A 19,283-nucleotide genomic window follows, 5' to 3' on the forward strand; every position below is an offset into this window, starting at 1 on the left:
TAATAGCTTTTCCAAACTTTTTCGATTGATATCTATTTACGAGTAAAAAGTTTTTGAAAAGCACTTACTTAGTTGGTTTTATATTTTGAAATATGTGGCAACTCTAATCAAAGATATGTCTGGATTTCAACATTTGTAATAAAGTGGAATCGAAAGGAATAAGATAGGCTCTACTGAAACGTCATTAAATGAGATGAAATGGAATGGAATGAAATGAAACGAGACGGAATAGAATAAAATGGAATGGAATGAAATTTATTAGTTTGTCGAGGAAAAGCGAATGTCGCTCGGTCATTCACAATACATCTGACCCAAAAAATGCCCCATCTCACTCGCAGCTGTTAAGAAATTGCTCTGCACTATCCTCATCCTCCAAGCAAAACCGTGACGTAATTTCTGCTCTTTCTGAGCGCATTGACTCTCTACTTCCAAAAGATCTTCTAGACACTCTGGGGATTCTAGGACTAAACAAAGTATTGTGATGAATAGAGGTCACAATAGGTCCACTGCGTTGTTGCGCACACCCCTTTAAATTAAAGATATTTTTGATTTAAGGGAATTTTCTGAGTTTAGTTTTGTAGACATTTCTTGAAGAGGTTACTCCTATCGCTGTATTAATGGCTCTCCTAAAGGCTAAAATATTTTCTATTAACTTTCATTGTACTACGCATGTATGAAGATCCATAATTTTTTATGACAGTACTTTATATTAACCAAATTTATCGCATGCCACAGCTGGCAACCCTGCACCAAATGCTTTTTGTATTCGTTGAAAAATAATGAATTAAAATTATTATATTGAATTAAAAAGGCAAGCATCATAGATGTGATAGCAGATTGCATGGACGTGAATTTTTGAAAGGTTTATTTCTCCTCATGTAGCGAATATATATTCTGAGTTTGAAGCAAATCGAACCGGTTCAGAAACATACATACATAGGCGAAAATTGCTCCCAATTGATTCATGCTTGCCTATTTATATATAGCTTTCAAAATCGCTTATGCTTGACACACTGGAGTTACATATGATGTATTAAGTCTTTTATTTGAAACTACATACATATGAAGGTGGCAACTCTGTTCAAAAATATTACCTAGTTTCATGGTATTTCATTTTTCGTGTGAAAATATTAGCTGCTCTCTTTTGTAAACTACTTAAAGATTTTAGTAAAAAGAAAAGGGTGGCAACCCTGTTCGAAAGTACATCAAAGCTATATCTACCTTAAACATTTTTTGTTTAATAGCCATATCTAAAAAATTTTCAGTACTCAGCATCGACTTAAAAAGTATCCAATACTTTCTATACTCGGTACTGAAATATTTCAATTTCCAATAAGAGTCCTCAACAGTCATTAATATGGATTAAAGGAACTTATAGAGGTTGCAGTCCCGAATAAAATCATAAAAGTATATAAGGGTATTATAATTTTGTTCAATAACGGTTGTTTGTAACAGCCAAAACGAATCGTTGTAGATATAGACAATTGTATACATAAATGCTCTGAATGGAAAGAGAAGTCGATTAAGCGGTGACTGTCAGTCCGTTCGTCCGTCCGTGTATACGATATCTCGAACAGATGTTGAACTACCAGTGAACCTGCACGGCGTTGAAACGCCCAAGCTAGAATTTCAAAAACCTACAAACGATTCCAAATGTTGGCAGGGTGTAAGCGATTCGAGTGTCATATTTCTTCTAAATCCGAGCAGCCGTTTCGCATAGTCTGTTTTTAATATTATCAAATTTTAAATCACCCTGTACCGATAAAAGGTTTCTAGTTTCAAAAAATAAAACTTCATCGCACAACTACACGCTTAGGTCTTTATTTTGACCTCCCATATTTCAGAAATAATTAGACTGGTTATACAATTTATTTCCGAGCGAACTTCTACAAAGCTCAATTTCAATTCGAAGCGAATTTGGTTTAAAATCACTCGGAAGTAAATTGCAGAACCTACCTGAAAGCCTTTTCAAAACCATTTCGATTGACATTCATCCTTTAAAAAATAATTTTACATGTTAAATAATTTAAAAGCAGCTTATAAAATGCGTGGCAACCTTCCAAAATATATTGCAGAACACGATTACGATTGACACCCACATTTTAATAATTCATTTAATTTTATAAAAAATTTAAATTTTTGAATCTTCAAACACCTAAAAAATATTCAGAGTGTTCAAACAAACTATTTCTTAACACTCTCTCGTGCCAACCCTGTTCCAACACCACAAAAATATTCTTGGTGTCCTAACTAAAGACTTCTTAACGCTCTCTTGTTTGACATCCATATTTTGACATTTCATATATCTCCTTCCTTTCGTTTGGCACCCATATGTTGAAAAATATTTCTCCTAACTAATTCCCCTAATTCAAATTGAATTTGGTTTTTTAAACAAGTGGCAACCCTCCTATAGTTAAGTTCAGAAGTCAAGCTGTTTAAACCCATCTCGATTGATACCCATTTTGTAATAATTGATTTATTTGTTTAATAATTTGAATATATTTTTTAAAAGGTGGCAAATTTTTTCAAAAAAGTAAACCCTTATTGCTTATCTGCCGTCCAAGCCCTTTAGTTTGAAGTCTCATTTTAGAAAATCGAACAAATGGTGCGAGCATGATGACATTGATTATTAAATACTTTGAGTTTAATTGTTTAACAGGTGGCAACTATGTTCGAAAAAATAAAACCAGTTTGCACATCTGTAGACCAAGCGCTTTAATTTGACATCCCCCTTTTGAAAATCGAGCGAAGCGTGCAGATCTTTTATCCTGAACAAAAAATGCCTTCGGGTATTATATATACATATAGAACGAAATTTGGTATGTAGGTTGCCCTTTATCCAAAGGGACCACGATACTTTAGTAAATATTTTACCCAAATTATTGAAAATTTGCATGTGAAGTAGAATTTTGATGAAGAATAATATTATTACAAAATTTTGGTTCACTAATTCCTACCAAACCCGGTACGAACCTTACCTAGGGTCTAGGGGAAAAGAATTTCTATCTGGCAGGCCTTAACTCAGCAGATTAACGAAATCGGGAAAAACACCCCTGCTTATCATGGAAAGATAGTTAAGAGAGAGATGCGGCAATCGCAAAAAAAATGATATATTTTATAATTCCGACGAAAAACCGCAACTTTTTTTATGAGGAACCCTAATGTTTGTACATAGAGCGGCACATGAGTTCCCTATACAAACGCACCTACAAGCACATATAAACCCTGTAGGGAAACCGCGGACTAGTGAATCAAATTTCTAGTTCCGTACTAGGTCTTTATCGCCAAAAACGAACTAGTCCGATAGGAGCTAGATCCCCATCAGTCCAAAATCGGCGAAAAGTGGTTGTTTTAAAAAACTAATTTTTTCAGTTTTTTTTTTCACTAGAAATCTATATCTAAAGTGACGAATTTAGAAATAGTTCGGAACTATAGAAAAAGGCATGCAGAACGAACTAGATCTTATTTTTCGAATTTAGAACCAGTTCGGAACAATCGAAAAAGGGATGCCGCGGAGGGCTTGTTTACTTTACATAGATATGTGGTCGGCAGCTTTTTCGTTCAAATACGCTTCTATTCTGTGCTTCGCAGATGCTTTTTCATAGCTTGGTAATACAAAACTAAAATTTGTGTTAACATTTCAACATCTTGGGACAGTCTGGAATCTAAGAAATAATAGGGAGCACCTCTGCAAACTCAACTACAGCTAAAGGTATGTAAACGTACATTTCTTACAATCATTCAAACAAATTTAATTTCAAATTGAAAACACATTTCTTCCAAAATAACTTAAAATCGCCCACACGGAAGAACCAAAAAGATTGAAAAATCATGATACTTTTTTCATCCGTCTGTCGATTTTAGAACGGGTTCGGAACTATAGAATTTAGGACTAGTTCGGAACTATCGAAAAAGGGATGCAGCGGGGGGGCAATTGACACTTCCTAGGACATCGCCATGTTAAATTCGCCAGTTGCTTGCATGCAAAAGAGATTTATCGCGAACCAGTACTGGGTCTAAATGTACTAGAAGCGCACCAGTTCAGAACTAGAGATTTTCCCCACAGGGAAGCTCCAACTAATAATGAAGTGCATACAACCAAACACCCTGTTGTTACCATTTATCTTACAACTAAAAAAAACTTCCTGCAACAGCTGCAAAAACTTCGTTCCACTTTATTCTCGTTTGTACGTACGAGTATTTGTGTGCGTACAAACTATCTACTTACGCACCATTCGCATTGGACACTCACACAGCACTTCCTCTAGGTACGTGGCGAATGAGTAATGGACGTTTGTGCCGTGTTGGAGTAGCAACTGTGCAACGATGGCAAGTAATGCATCATGATCCCTGCAGTGTACTTGTGTGCCCAGTTGATAGATTCACCACTATCAAGTACATTAAGGTATGAATTGAAGTAAAGAGTTGTAGATTTTAAAGTGCAGATTTGCGCTCCTCTTTACTGAAGGGTTGAGAATTATTAATGGTGGTCCAATGTTGGATAAACATTGCAAGAAAAATTCAAATGGATTTTAGAACTTTCGCTTTCCCCGGCATTTAGATGCAGTTGTAGCCGATAAAAGAATATTGAGGAACAAATTCTAAGTCAAAAATAAAGATTGTTCATAGAACTCCTTACTCAATACAAAAGTCAGTCAGTCCGATTGACAGTCTGGTGGGGGAAACGGCTGTTATGCAATGTGGCCGCCACTTATCAAAGTACATCCTTTATGCCTAAAAACTCCAGGAAATCCAGGAGAGCCTTGGAGGTAAGAAATGTTCCCAGCCTGTGCTGATGTCATTTTGCTCCGCATTGTAGATCGTGTAGATGTATGTAGGTTGTAAGTTAGGTTTGGTTTCAGTGGCAACCAGCGGACACACCAGCACACTTAGTTCCCCCCATCAGGTCCATTGTGGTACATAATCCAGAGCTTTTAGTGTCACTTGACTATCTGAATAAATTTAGATGTTACTGCTTTCGATTTCTTCTGTCCTTGCATATTCGACAGCCTCCTATGTGGATATGAATTCGGCTTAGAAGACGCTACAGTAGGCGGAACGGCTATTGTACTCTCTAGTTGTTGGTCCGAAAGGATCTTTCACCACCCACATTCCAGCGAGAGAGGACTGAGAGGGGGGTACCATCTAGAATCGAGGTCCTGTAAACAAATTTACGGATGGAATGCATGGTGGCTAAATCCTTGTGGCCACGTGTGTGAGCTCTTGAGTCTAATCAAGTTACACCTATCTCTATTGGTGGGAGTTCTGACTGGTCATTGCGCGTTAGTTAAGCATGCAGTAAGGCTAAATATTATCGATGACCATTACTGCACCATCTGCATGGAGGACGGTGAGGTGGAATCATCTGAACATAGGTTCAAGTGCCTCGGGCGACATTTTTTCCACACTCCTACTGAGCTTTCGGGAATGAACATTAGTCGCTTAAGGAGCTTTGTGGTGCGCACGGAGCGTTTTTATACAATAACAAGTAATTTTTAGCAAAAAAAACTACACTACCTTTCTATTGCATCGAAATCGATTGACGTGGTCCAAAGTTATGCGGTAACATTCATACAAATAAAAATAAACAATATATACATATATTCCGACGAACTGATAACCTCCTCCTTGTTTGGAAGTCGGTTAAACCACCTGTGTCTTCCCCCTCTGGTCTAACCCTCAACCGCATCCTTCCAGCATTTCTGTGCCTTTCCCCACCGACTTCAATTCTCATATAACAACACTGAGCCAAAATTACGATGGTTTTAGTTATTGTTTGCTTTTTCCATGGTAAGTATACCGATTGTAAGAAATGTGATTCAAGTTCATTTGAAAATAAATTCGTGTATGTCTGGCTGTAACTAAACGTGTAGAGGTGCTTGTTGTCATTTGTTTGCTTCAGGCAGGTTCGAGTTCGTCAGCGGCAACACATCATTTTTATTATTTTTTCTGTTTTTTTTTTTTGGTTTTTATAAATTTCGAAAAAGCATCTGTGAAGTACAGAATCAAATTAAATTACGAAGAAAATTGATTTAAGTTCAACATTTGAGGATAAATTTTCAGAACGGCTGTGGCTGAGTGTGCAGAGATGCTTGCTGTTATTTGCTAAGTTTCAGAAGAACCGCATCTTCCCGTCAGAGGCAACGTACTAAAGTGATAATAAAAATTTTTGTTTTGTATCTCCGAGTTATGAAAGAGCATCTGTGAAGTGCATAAGCGTATTCAAACGAAAAAATCGACAACCAAAAGTTTGGTTAATATAAACAAAAGTGTGGCTAATATTACCAAATCATAGTTTAAAATATCAACCAAGGCATTGTTAATATTAACCAAAAATCACGTTGATTCTTTTTTCAAGTTTTAATTTGGTAATATTAACCAATTTTTGGTTGATTTTTTTCTCAGTGAAGTTATTTGTAAGCAAGCAGCAAAATCGACTTCTGTTCACATATAAAAATTGAAAAATACCGTTAATTTCTTCACGATCCAATGACCGAATTTAACGAAATTAATTTGAATTAACAATCAATGGTATAGGAGATAAAGCTTGTAGAACATCGATCTTGACGATTATTTAGAAAATAGACCACGAAATTTCTCGGTATTACCTGTCCAAATAAGGGAATTTTAAAGTGAAACCCCATATCTGAATAATTTGTTGCATGGGGGCCCGTTCTTCGTCATTTTCACTGTAAACTTTTTGCTGATAATGAGTGAAAATATTGCGAAAAATTTCATGTTTCTAGCTGCATAAATGGATAAGTTATAAATAAATATCTCATATCTGTATGGGAGCTAGATGTTAATTGTAGTGCGATCTTCGTCATTTTCACTGTAAGGATTCTGTTGATAATGAGTAAAAATATTGCGAAATTTCATGTTTCCAACAACATAAATTGAGCAGTTATAATGGAAAATCTCATTTCTGGACAATCAGTTAGTTGAATGGGAGCTATGTATATAATAATATTAATAATATCCCAACGGTTTTTACCCTCCATTCCCGCCCATCCGCACGAGGGGCGCAGTGCTCCGATTTTTCCGACGAATTTACATCCTTTTCGTTGGAGTCGGTTAATTAATTTTTGAGTTTTTGTTTTATTAAACATTTGTTTCGAATTGGTTTGACTTTCGGTTTTATTGTACACTTGTATCTATGTATCTATGTACATATGTATGTATATGTTTTATGTACTATATTATTTTTGCACGAGCACGAGTAAATAGCCTAGATATGGATGCAGTCTGCTATTATAAAAGTTCACATTTGGTAAGTACAATCTTTGCATTTTGTTTTCTTTCTATTTATTTTGAAACGTTTCTAACTGCAGGCCCACATTTATCCAATTCTCACATTTTTTTCCTATCAGTTTAATTTATCTAACGGTCATAGGCAAAATTTAAATAGAACTAAAGGTAGGAGCTTGTCGGTATTGTTACTCTTTCTATTTTGAAATTACATTTACCGTTATTTACTGTGAACTTTACCACACCAACTCTATTTCCTTACAGGCAAATGTAATAGTTGCAGTGGTTACAATATGACAATTGCATAGGTATGTATGTATGTACATCTAAATGCACTCAACTCACAAATGTACGAAGGTTTGCATTTGTAAAATTTTCTTGTTTCTTGCTAAGTTATTTATTTGCAGTAATAAACTGTCGCAACCAGCAACCAAAGCTGTCATCAAGCTGGACACAACACAAAGTGCAATAGCAGCAGCAGCAACCAAACGAGAGCGACTAAGTATTGGGAATGAAATCGGTTTCGCAACAGCACGGTGCAAGGAGCTTTTATTGGGGCTACATACATATATACCAGGGGGGGTTGGGGAATCGTAACTCAGTGGATACACAAAGCAACTATGTATGTAGGTGGAGTGGGTGGCGGAGCAGGCGCTAGGTAGGAGTATTCAAAGGAATTATGCCAAGCAAAGTGCGCCGCTCTAACTAAGCGAGCGACCCAAGTGACTGGGCATAAAGGGTTAGATCTAGTGGATTAAAGTGCGGTGAATTGCCTTTGAGAATTAAAAAAAATACGATTGGAAAAATCATTTACATAAAAATATGGCACAAACGGACAGCCATAAGCGCGTGCAGTGGTGGTGATTACTTACATAGAAATGTTATGTAACTCTAACCTAAGAATATTATAAACCAGGAAATGTAGTAGGCACCTTGATTCATTATTCAGACCATATCAACGGCAGTTGAAGAAGTAATTACTGATCATCATCCTTTGCGTGCCAAAGGGAGAGTTTCGTGGTCCAAATAACAAAGCGACTTTCTCCCGTCAGCTATCTTTTCAAAGCCATAAGCGAGTCAAATTACAAACCACGAAGAGATGCACGTGGAAGATAGCGTCGTAAAGATACAATGCTCCACAGAGTTAAAGGATATTCGGTGAACAAAACGGCAGCAGATATGCCAGCCTGGAAAACCTGCGAATTTGTCCTATACTACGGAAGCAGTGGAGAATGGAGAGAACCCGAACAACCCCGGAAATCAAGCCAGGTTCTACGACGTATCGAGTCGTGGGCCGAATTACGAGCCACAGGAATGCAGAACTTGAGTTCGAGCATTGGATAAGGTTTTTTTTTTTTTGGTGGTGGACTCATTTGAAGTTTTTCGAACAAGGTGTGTGTAAACGCATAAGCGAGCTGGTTTCTAAATCAAAATTAATGGTTGTAATTCTTCTAGGCATAACTGAAATTATTTTTGCAAAAAACAACAAGCTAGCAATTCGGCTATAGTCTGTCCTCTGAATTGGTAACACAGAATGCAGGTAACAACCCTATTCCACCAGTAATTGTACTAACCTTAACCAACCATAGTTTTGGAACAGGAACTCTATCTGATCATCGATTCATCGAATTTCGGCTGGATTCTAAAACTTGTCATATGCCTAAGGGTGGGTTGCTCTTGAAATGAAAATACCGAGAATAGTAGATCTTCCTAAACTTAAAAAACTGAAATCAGTAAAAGATGCGGCCCGCAGGACGAACGACTAATTTATTGGGTTGTGTTCAGGAATTATGTCCGCTAGGAAGAAGTAGGCAGAGAAGCGGTCTCTTGGTAAAAAGGCTAAACTTACCAGACCGCATGAAAGGTCCAAGGTACTTCAAAATTAAGCTCTTGCAGAGACTTGTGCAATGATATTAACTCTGTTGTGTAAGATTCTTCAACATGACCTACCTATTAGGCCTCAGAAAAGCTGATGGATCTTACACAAGGTCGCGGTGGATTCACAAGGTCAAGGTGACTTTTGGACTCAGCTATTGTATTCTTGTCAGAAATTTAGGCTTGCCAAATTACTTTGGTATCAGGACGAAGTACGGCAAATGTAGCAATAATAGAAATAAAACACGAGCTTAATAGTCCAGAGCTACTGTTCTCTGGATGTTTTAGTGGCAGAGGAGGTTATTTCGCAATAAATGGATCCTGTAGAGAGAAGTGTGGTTTTATTGTATCTAAAACCAAGTTCCATTTGGGCGACATCGCAACAAACCAGCCAGATAAATTAACTAGAACCAGAGACCGAGAACAAAATTTATTTAATGATGGAGTTTTAGAAAAGAGAAAAAAATTTATTAAGTCTTAAAGGAAGGGTCCAGTTCGGGATTTGTTGAGGCTCGTTTTCGAGGCGTGTTTGGGGCTAGTTCCGAAAAAGTACTGAAAAGGCGCCCATATGGGCGCAAAAAAGTCCTGTACTATGAAGTCCCTGAATGGTCCTGAAGTAGGCTCGTCCTTTAATATTTGAAAAAATTGTTTCTCGCTGCTAATTATAAATTCAAAATAAAAGTTTATGAAGACCTAAAAAATGTATCTTGCTGATAATTATTACGAAAAGGCTCAAAGCAATGCCTTAGGGCCGGTTTCACCATCTCCGGTTAACACTAATCACCAGTTAAACATCGTTAACGACTTTATCGACTCCATGCATATGACATTGAGTCGTCAGCGTCGTTAACGATGTTTAACCGGAGATTAGTGTTAACCAGGTATTGAGTAACCGGCCCTTAAAGTTGAACATACACTCACTTTCTTGAATTTGAACGAATATGCAGTGAAATTTTTCCAACACAGAATGCCACTTGCAAGAAAAAACTTAATCCAAATTCCACTCACTTTAGTTTCTTCTCCTCCCCCTTTGCCAACTGTCATTAGCATTAAGTGGCTTTACGGGTTGGAAATTAATTTGCTATTGCACAGAAGTCACAAAATGCAACAAGAAACATTCAAATGGGAAATCACAAAAAAATTTTCTTCAACAAGTTGCTGAAAAATAGAAGAAAAAACTGTAAATGAATCTGTTGGTTTAGTCTGCAACAGCAAGGAAGACGACGACATTCATGCACTGTCTGGCGGATTTTTGGGATGTTTTGTTTAATTTTGCTGTTTTCTTTTTTGTTTCCCATAAAAAACTTCTTACTTTGATCCCAATGCAAATATGCAAAGTTTAATTTTTTTTTTTTAATTCTTGAATGCTGGTTTTAGCCAAACTAGTAAATTTGCATGCAATTTAACCATAGCTATGTTTTCACAAAAACAAGCTATTTGAGATATTTTTGACATCAATTGTAACTTGGCAGCGGCTGTGGCGGGGTGGGTTTGGCTAGGTGCGCACTAGCACTCATTAGTTCCTGATTTTGTATTTACTAAATACCAAGTACTTAAGTTTTAAGATATATGTATATATGTAAATTGTGGTAGATAATCAAGTACTATGAACTTAAGTACCTGATTTATTTTGGATGTCACTAAATACCGCGTATGATAGTATTTAAATATTTCCTTCAATAAATTTTCAGGTGACTAGGTGACTGAGGAGAGAAGTATTCAATTACCCTCAACTAACGAAATACCGCGCACAAAAGTGCTCATGGCTTCTTTAAATAATGTATACAAAATTAATTACGAAAATCACTAAAAATGCTATAAAAAATATAAAATATCACAAGAAAATTCCCCAAAGCTCATAAAAAATCCACAAAGTAAGGCATTTAGGGGATTCACAAGGCATGTTAACCGTCGTAAAATCTTAAGCTTAACAATTTTTCATGTAAAATAACGGTTTTAGGGGGGGGGGGGGGGCTAATTATATATATTTTATCAATTTAAAGACATTTCGTTGTAGTGAGAAATCTTCTAAAATAATTTCAATCATTATTTTACATAAATAATTATAAAATCCCCTAAGTAATAATCCAAAAAAAATCTGGAAATATTAGTACCATCCACCAAACTTGCCGCTAAGTTTTGGTTCGTCCGCGAAGAAATCCGCTGCATCCTTCTTGCAGTGCCATTTCGGAGGCGCACTAATCTGTGCGTTGAGGGACGAAATCAAAGCCCTCTAGAACCCCAGAATATCCAATTTTCGAGCAAGTTTCCCTGAGCCGAATGGCAGGCCGTACTGCGACAAGTCTGCAAGCAGTATCTGCAGGCATATTGTTACGTTAAGCCCGATTGTAGGTATGGATCTTAGTGCACCACTAATGCCGACAAGGGCAATTGAAGCCTTCTATAGCAAGTTCCACCAGAAAAAGGCTCCGTAAAACAAAATACGCTTTACTTTGGTTTCATAGAGCCAATGAATTGTCTTGGCCGAGAGACCCCACCTCTTATCAATAGCTCCCCTGCAGCAGTAAAAGGCAACCGACGCCTTTTTTGCCCTTTCCTCAATGTTGGGCTGCCACGAGACCTTCCTATATACGATCAGGTCTAAGTCGGGAGCCTCGTACTTCCTAGTAGAAAATACCGGTTCCATCTTGCTGAGGTTCACTCGATGTCGAAAAAGGCCCCTACTGGTTTATGAGTGAAGGCTTCCTATAAACCCTTCACTAATGTATATAGGGCCCTATCCACTGACCGTCTCTTGCAGCATGCATGTTGAGCTCTCGAAGGGAAACCCCGGGGATCCGGTTTCCTATCTGCAGGTCAATTTGTCTCTCTAGCGGTTTTAACAAAAACGAAGACAAACTGATGAGCCTGAAGTCTTTAGGGGAACCATGAGAGAGCCCTTACTGGCCTTCGAGATGAATGCAACCCTGACTACCGTCCAAGCTTTGGGGATGAACCCGGCCCTCACGATCCCCCTACAGTATTTTGCAGCTGCGCACGTATGATGCCATCTGATCCCGTTGACTAGAAGCGTTTAAACTAATTTATCGCCCAGGACAGGTGACGATCGTCCAGCAGGTCTGGAAGGGAGGTCGTACTCTGTAGAAGGGTTGTAAGAAAACTGAGACGTCGTACTAACTAAGCAACAGTTGCAAGCAAAATTTTAACTAAGTAAAAGTAAGTAAATAATAGCAACTAAACTGTCGCATTTTTGTGCCAAAGCTTTAGTGTTAGTTACTATAAAAACCACAAATCCGCTCATACTTGTGCAATTTCTATTAAAGTATTTATATTTTAACACCAACAACTTTCAACAACAAGCAACATTTTCTATTAAATTAATTGTAAAGTAGAGAGCAGGGCATTAGGAATAACAGAACGGCACTAATGACAAAACAAGTAGACAGCATCGGCAGCAGTAACAACCTCAGCGGCAAAGCATAAAGCCGAATCAAATGGCAGCAAAGCAGAAAGGGTGTACAAAATCACTCGAAATAATGACGATAAAAGCGATAATGATATTTTTACTGTCGGCAACGACAAAGCTGAAAGTGAGTAAAGAAAATTGCAAAAAAAAAAAATATCTCAAAGCACACACAAAACAACTGAAAATCAAAGCTATCAACTGCATTGGCCGCAAAGGATTTCCTGTTGCCTGGTTGACCAGCTGGTTGACCGACTGAGTGGCAGCAGCACATACAACTATTTGAACGGGAGAGTGTCATTGGGAGAGTCACCCACTGCACAAGCGACGAAGGCCAGGGGTTGCTGGCCAAGGGTTGCGCGAGATGTGTAAAGAGAAGTTGGAGGGATACCGTATGGGGTGTGGCGTATGATTTTATAGAGCTTTTTGTAGCAATGTGTTGCAGCATTGTTTGAGGTTTTTCGTTGTTCGTTTTTTTTTTTTTTTTTTTTTTTTTTTTGTGAATACTTCTAATTTCATTGCACTTTACAAGCAAAATCGAAAATTGGCTGACGTTGACAACCTGTTTTTCAACTGCTTGATAACATTTGACCCCTAAAAAAAACTGCTGAACCTCTTAACAGTTAAAAGCGCCTTTGGAAGCGAGCAACAAGAGCGCCTATTATTTTACGAAATTTTCACAAATTTTCCCATTTCGTTATTGGCTTATTGCCTGATTTTTAGTTTTCTTGTATAGCTTTTTTTAATTTTTTAACACTTTGCTTTCTGACCAAATGTCGATTGTTCAATGGCAATTTTTGTCTCTTTTTTCAGTTGGCTCATACATTTTTGCTAGTGACTTTTTTCTTTTTTTTCTGTGCTGAGCTACCTTTTTTTGCCAAGTTATGCTGCCAGTGAGTTTGATTGGATTTACGTTAAATTAAATTTTGCGCTTGCACAGCAACATCGTTAGAGAGCTGCAATAACGCTATCGGCTATTTTTAGTCGCAAATGTACATATTTATATAAAACAGTTACATGTATACTGACGAGTGAACAGGCTAGAAATTAAACTTGATTGTACGCTTGACATCTGCCGGACGTGTTTGAAAATTCTCAAAATTAAATTTTTGGCAGGTTTTGCTCGTACAAATGCGTATACATACATACATAAATACATTTGTAATACAGTAGTGGCCACATAATTAGGGAGACTTCTTCTTTACATTTCTTTTTTTTTATTTTATACCGCAAGGAAAAGCAAGCAACTCAAAGTTACAATCCTTTCACAAGATTTACAAAAAGTCGCAAAATTTCAAAAAAAAGGTCATAAAATTTTAAAATTTTTAATGAGAATTTTTAGAACAAATTCGGGTGTGCAATTTTATAGCCAATTAAATTTTAGTGAAAGTGTTAAAACAGAATTCGAACATAGTTTGTATGCATACATTTGTAGATACAGTAGTGGGCACATAATTAGAGACACTTCTTCTTTACATTTTTTTATTTTTTATTTTATACCGCAAGGAAAAGCATGCAACTCAAATCTACAATCCTTTCAAAAATTTTACAAAAAGTCGCCAAATTTCAAAAAAATTTTCATAAAATTTAAAAAATTTTTATGAGAATTTTTAGAACAAATTCGGGTGTGCAATTTTATAGCCCATTAAATTTTAGTGAAAGTGTTAAAATAGAATTCGAACGTAGTTTGTATACATACATAAATACAGTAGTGGGCACATAATTAGAGACACTTCTTCTTTACATTTTTTTATTTTATATTTTATTTTAGTGAAAGTGTTAAAACAGAATTCGAACATCGTTTGTATGAAAGAAAATGCGTAAAGAAATTGTGTTTAAAAGGTTTAAAATATTGGAGACCATTATCTGAAATTTGGCGAAATTTTATAAATCTTGTAAAAGGCTGGAAACTTTGAGCTGTATGTTTTTCGTTGTAGCATAAACTATATTTTTAGGAAAAAGAAATTAAAAATTACTAAAGAAAAAATAAATGTTCAGAACGGATAAAGTAGTAGTGTCCCTAGCTATGTGGCCACTACTGTTTATAAATATGATCGTGTACAAGCATATATGCATATGTATATATAGCAATGCCCGTCGAAAGCGATAACAAACATATGCACATTCATATGTGTGCTTGGGAGTTTCCTTTCTATGTATAGAAGCATTTATTCTAATTTATATTATATACTATTCGACACAAATCTGGCATTAGGTGACGTACGCAGCAGACCAAAAGTGGGTTGTGCTCTATTATTAAATGCTAAGGCAACAAAACAAATAATGTCAAACCATGACGTTTGCTTGATATTGGCGTCGGGCAATGACATAGATGATATGGATTGAAAATTAAATGGCTATCACTCCGTTATGGTTTAGTTCTTCGATACGACAATATGTATGTACTTACTTTCGTCCCTATGAAGTCCTCGGTAACCATTTTTAACAGCTCGGCGAAGGAGGTCGAGCAGCGGCTTGGAATTCACGTTGATGATAGAACGTGTCAGTCGGTGAACAAGCCGAAAATTTTACAAATTACTGCCATTGGTAAAAAACTATAGATCTGCAACCAAGGCCTAAAATCTGTCTCCGGCAAAAGTTGAAGCAAAAAAAAAACAATCTTCGGTGCGCTCGGGCCACAATACATAAGTGAAACTTCCGTCGGTTGATTTCGAGTTCGTTTGATACTACTTAAATTTGCCTTACTCTCTATAAGTATTAAGCTTAGTATTAGTCTTCGTACTTTGTCACTTTGGGTCCTCTCTCGAACAACAAAAATCACGCTCTACAAGTCTTCCGTAGCGTAGAAACATTGACAATGTCAAACAAAGTTAATAAGGTATTAAGTGCTTTCAAAAGAAATATTCTGCGCAAGATACATATGTGGAGCGGTTCGCGTGATCGACGAAAGAAGATGGAATGACGAATTGTATGAGCTTTATAACGACATGAATATAGTTAAGCCCATAAAATTCAACGTTTGCGCAAATTCACAAAGGATAGAGGCAATTGGCGAAGTTTTCTGGGCTCGGCCTAAGCTCCCAAACAGTTGAAGCGCCAAAATAAGAAGAAGAAGATTAGTCTTCGTATTCCTCATACTTGCCTTCGCCTATGTATTCGTAGTCACTAGTCGTTATGTACGGATTACACTTTGTATTCCCCTTTGTCTTAGTCTTCGTTTTCGTACTCGTCTTCGTATTCGTCGTGGTCGTCTGCATAGTTGTCATCATATTCGTCATTATATTCGTCATCCTCTTTGTATCATATTCGTCAATTCGCCTTCGCATTCTTCTTCCTATACATATTGATCTTAGTATTCATCTTGGGCTTAGTGTTCAGTCTTAATTATAACCTTAGTCTTACGCCTCTATTCTGTATCTTGTAACAGTTTTGTTTACAATCACAATCACAACCACTGGAGGTTATACACTACGGAAAAGCCATCAATGGCATTTACTTAGAGACCATCGGCGTTTTCACGAATTCTTGCATTGTAAATGCCGTAAGCCCTCTCTGGCCAACATTGATCTAGAAATCGGACAAACTATTTCATGTCAATTATTTTATTAATTAATAATTATTTTTGTTGGAGTTTTGATGCAATTTGTGCCGATTTGTGTGATATTTTCACTTCGTCTCCCTCTAAACAGCTACGCCAAAAGGGTTGCGTAACGATATTAAGCCAATCCCCAACAGACAGTGTTCAGTGAGGTCCCTTGTCCGAACCGAGAGTTGTTGCAAAGCCAGCTGCAGAGGTCCTTTGGCCGCCTGCGGTCGATTACTAGCGGGAAATACTTTGCAAACTTGCATGCTGCGGTTTTTGCTCAGTGACCATAAACCAATCTGTAGAAAAATGACACACAGGTGGCAAAAAGTATTCATCGTCCCTCGCTGTTAGTAAAGATGACCTCATGGGGTGCCTTCTTCTAGCTATTTTACTGCAATTACATTGTATCCTGTTACCCAAATAAGCTTGATCTGAAATAAATCCGATGCGATCGATAGAGAGTTCAAGTTGTTCCCAAACAGTTGCGATTGTACCGTGAGCCATGTTAGAGCCCTGATTTCCGCTAAGCCCAACAGGGCATGTGTTGACCATTACAATCAGGCTGCCGCCTCTGCCTTAAAAGCGCCTGCAAAAATCCACACCTCTTTAAACTCTTTAAAATCTGCCGACCAACTTCGATCCGTCCGTGAAAATAGTAGTTAGATTTCTATCACAGTGGGTACTACGCTCCTCTTTAATATGGATGTATTTCAGAGGATTAAGCATCGAAATCATAACACAGAAAGATTCATTGTGAGACTTTAACAAACGAATATGTGTTAATACGCCCGGTACAACATTTATGTGTTTTATCGCGAGGCGGTTCGACCAGAACGTTCGTCACTGTCAAGTATATTTCAAGAGCTATTTGTCTTGATTTAGTAATTAAACCTGTTCACCTCATTTGTTTGGTAGTTACGACTAAGAAGTACATTTCGCAGGAGTAGGGTATTTTCATCTGGCTTACTGTGCAGCTAATCTTGCCCCCCGTTCAAATCTGTGTCTAATCCGTTTTCTGTTGTGGAGTTGCTGTATCACCAAAGCTTTACTCTCCATTATGTATTTTGGGTGGGGCAACGCTACCCAGATTGGTATTGAGTTTTCCGCTCGAGAACAGAGAAAGAGCACGTTATTCTGCTTTCGTGTCCAGAGCTTTAAACATGCATACCCAATAAGAATCGGTGAAAGAAATCTTCATCTCCGTGCTACCTATTTAACCAAGTAGGAGTATCGATTTCACGAACTCAGCCATTACATGTGTTTGTGGCTACCTGGGAGTTGGCGAGTTAAGATGCTCTCAGAATCAGAGATACTGATACCAGAAGATACTAAACAAGCTACTTTGATTTTATGACTTTTTCAGCCTTGTGTGTTGAAAGTGTGCGAGATTTATTGCGCGGCCATTCTTGCGCTTACGCTTTTGTTACTACCTCGGCTCCAGTGATTTATCTAAGCAAGATTGTGACGTTACGACGTCCGCAAAGCCAAAAAACGTTGCACATTCTGAGATGAGGAGATGCAAGATTCCATCCAAGAATAGACCTCTGTAGTACACCCACTTTAAGTTAATGATCCCTAAGCCATCATCATTGTAACTGGTATCGCACAGTCAATCCGCTCAAGTAGCTCTGGCACTACTGAATGCCATTTTTAATATTTAGTGGAGGTAGGAAAGCATCCGTTCGGTGGTAAGAAGGTATGAAGTTGATTTATTGTATTTCAATTTAAAAAAATCTCGTTTCTTTTTTGTTTTTTTTAAAGTTCCTTATTGAAAACCCCCTTCTATGCCGACAGTGCGTCTTATAATTATATTATTCATAAGCAGTGCTATTAAAAACAACATTTATTCTACAGTTGAGAATTGCAGACATTTTTATTAGACAACAAAAATAATAAACATTTTCTGTCACTTACTTAGTACAATTTCCTAAGCACTTACCTTTAAGTCTTTAAATGCTTTGAATATTTCTTCGAATGCTTTAAATTCCTCTCGCTGTTGCTCGCGGAAGATCACCCTCTAGCAGCTGCTGTTGTTTGCAGCGATGCCAAAAGCTCCAGCTGTTGCTGCACTAAATGTGAACATTCAAACGAGCGCGCTGCCTTTTGCCAATTGAATCCCGCCTTTTGTTGTGGTTTGGCTAATTTGAAAGCAACATTTAAATGAGAACACAAGGTTTGAAATGACTGTTCCATAATTTCTTTTACTATTTTTTTTTAAGTTAAAATTTCAAGTGCTATTCATTGAGCCCTAAACTGTGAGCTGGCTTGCAATGAGAGTGGCAAAACGTGAAGTTAGCTTTTTTTAACTAAATTTTTACGATACTTAATTTTAGTTATAAAGCATAAACAATGCATTTTCAATTAAATTTAAAGGTCAACAACTTTAAATTACTGCTTTTATTGATGTTTTTTTAGGCGAGTATGAAAATTACCAAATATCAAGTGCTTTCGTACGTTGTGTGCGTTTGTTGTAAGCGCCAGCGCAACTTATAGGTTATGTTTGGAAAGTGTGGCGCGTTAATAGATTTTTTTTAGAAATGTTTAAATAAATCCTGTCAATGGCTTTTGGTGCATTTTAGATGACTAGAATCGAATGAAGTTTATGCATTTCATTATTTAGAATAGTTATATTTTTATTTCTTTTTTTTGTTTAACTTTTTATGATTTATTTGTGGCGTTGCGAAAACCTAACATATTTACAGCTACATTTGTATGTATGTATTTATGAAGACGCGAATGCACATGATTTATTTGTCATGAATATTTAATGTGTTTTTGCGGTTTAGCAATTTTTTATTTTATTGCATTAGACTTTTTTTTAATTTTTATTTTTTTGTTTAAGTATTTTAATTTTATTGCAATGATTTTAAACAAGTTGATTTATGTGTATGTAGCATTCTAAGCTTTTTATTTTGTTATATTTACAAGCGCAATGATGAATCGATGAAGCTATGGTGGAGAGAGAACGAGAAAGAAGAGAGAGAGAGAAAAATAGAAAAATGTTGGTTAACGAATTCATGATTTGTTTGTTTAAGTTGGTTGTTATTGTTTTTCTAGATTTAAGATAATAAATCCTGTATTTGTGTTTGTATGTATGTTTGAATATATATTCCGCATGAATATTTGATAAAGGTTAACTATTTACATATCGCATACATTTGTATTGGCGATTCATAAAAATTTATGAGG

General features: G+C 36.8%; 1 protein-coding gene across 1 annotated transcript in view; it reads right to left on the reverse strand.

Moving 5' to 3' along the window:
* The window catches only part of LOC118735498 (neuronal acetylcholine receptor subunit alpha-7), a 613,475-nt gene extending 594,606 nt beyond the window's left edge, over positions 1-18,869 (reverse strand). Inside the window, exon 1 of the mRNA XM_036465294.1 lies at positions 18,034-18,869. The gene's annotated coding sequence lies outside the window, so the exon portion shown is untranslated. The remainder of the gene's footprint in view (positions 1-18,033) is intronic.
* Positions 18,870-19,283: the final 414 nt, after the last annotated feature.

The sequence above is a fragment of the Rhagoletis pomonella genome, unplaced genomic scaffold (genome assembly GCF_013731165.1).
Source record: "Rhagoletis pomonella isolate Grant_MI unplaced genomic scaffold, Rhpom_1.0 Rhpom_scaffold_00003, whole genome shotgun sequence".
Classification (NCBI taxonomy): Eukaryota; Metazoa; Arthropoda; class Insecta; order Diptera; family Tephritidae; genus Rhagoletis; species Rhagoletis pomonella.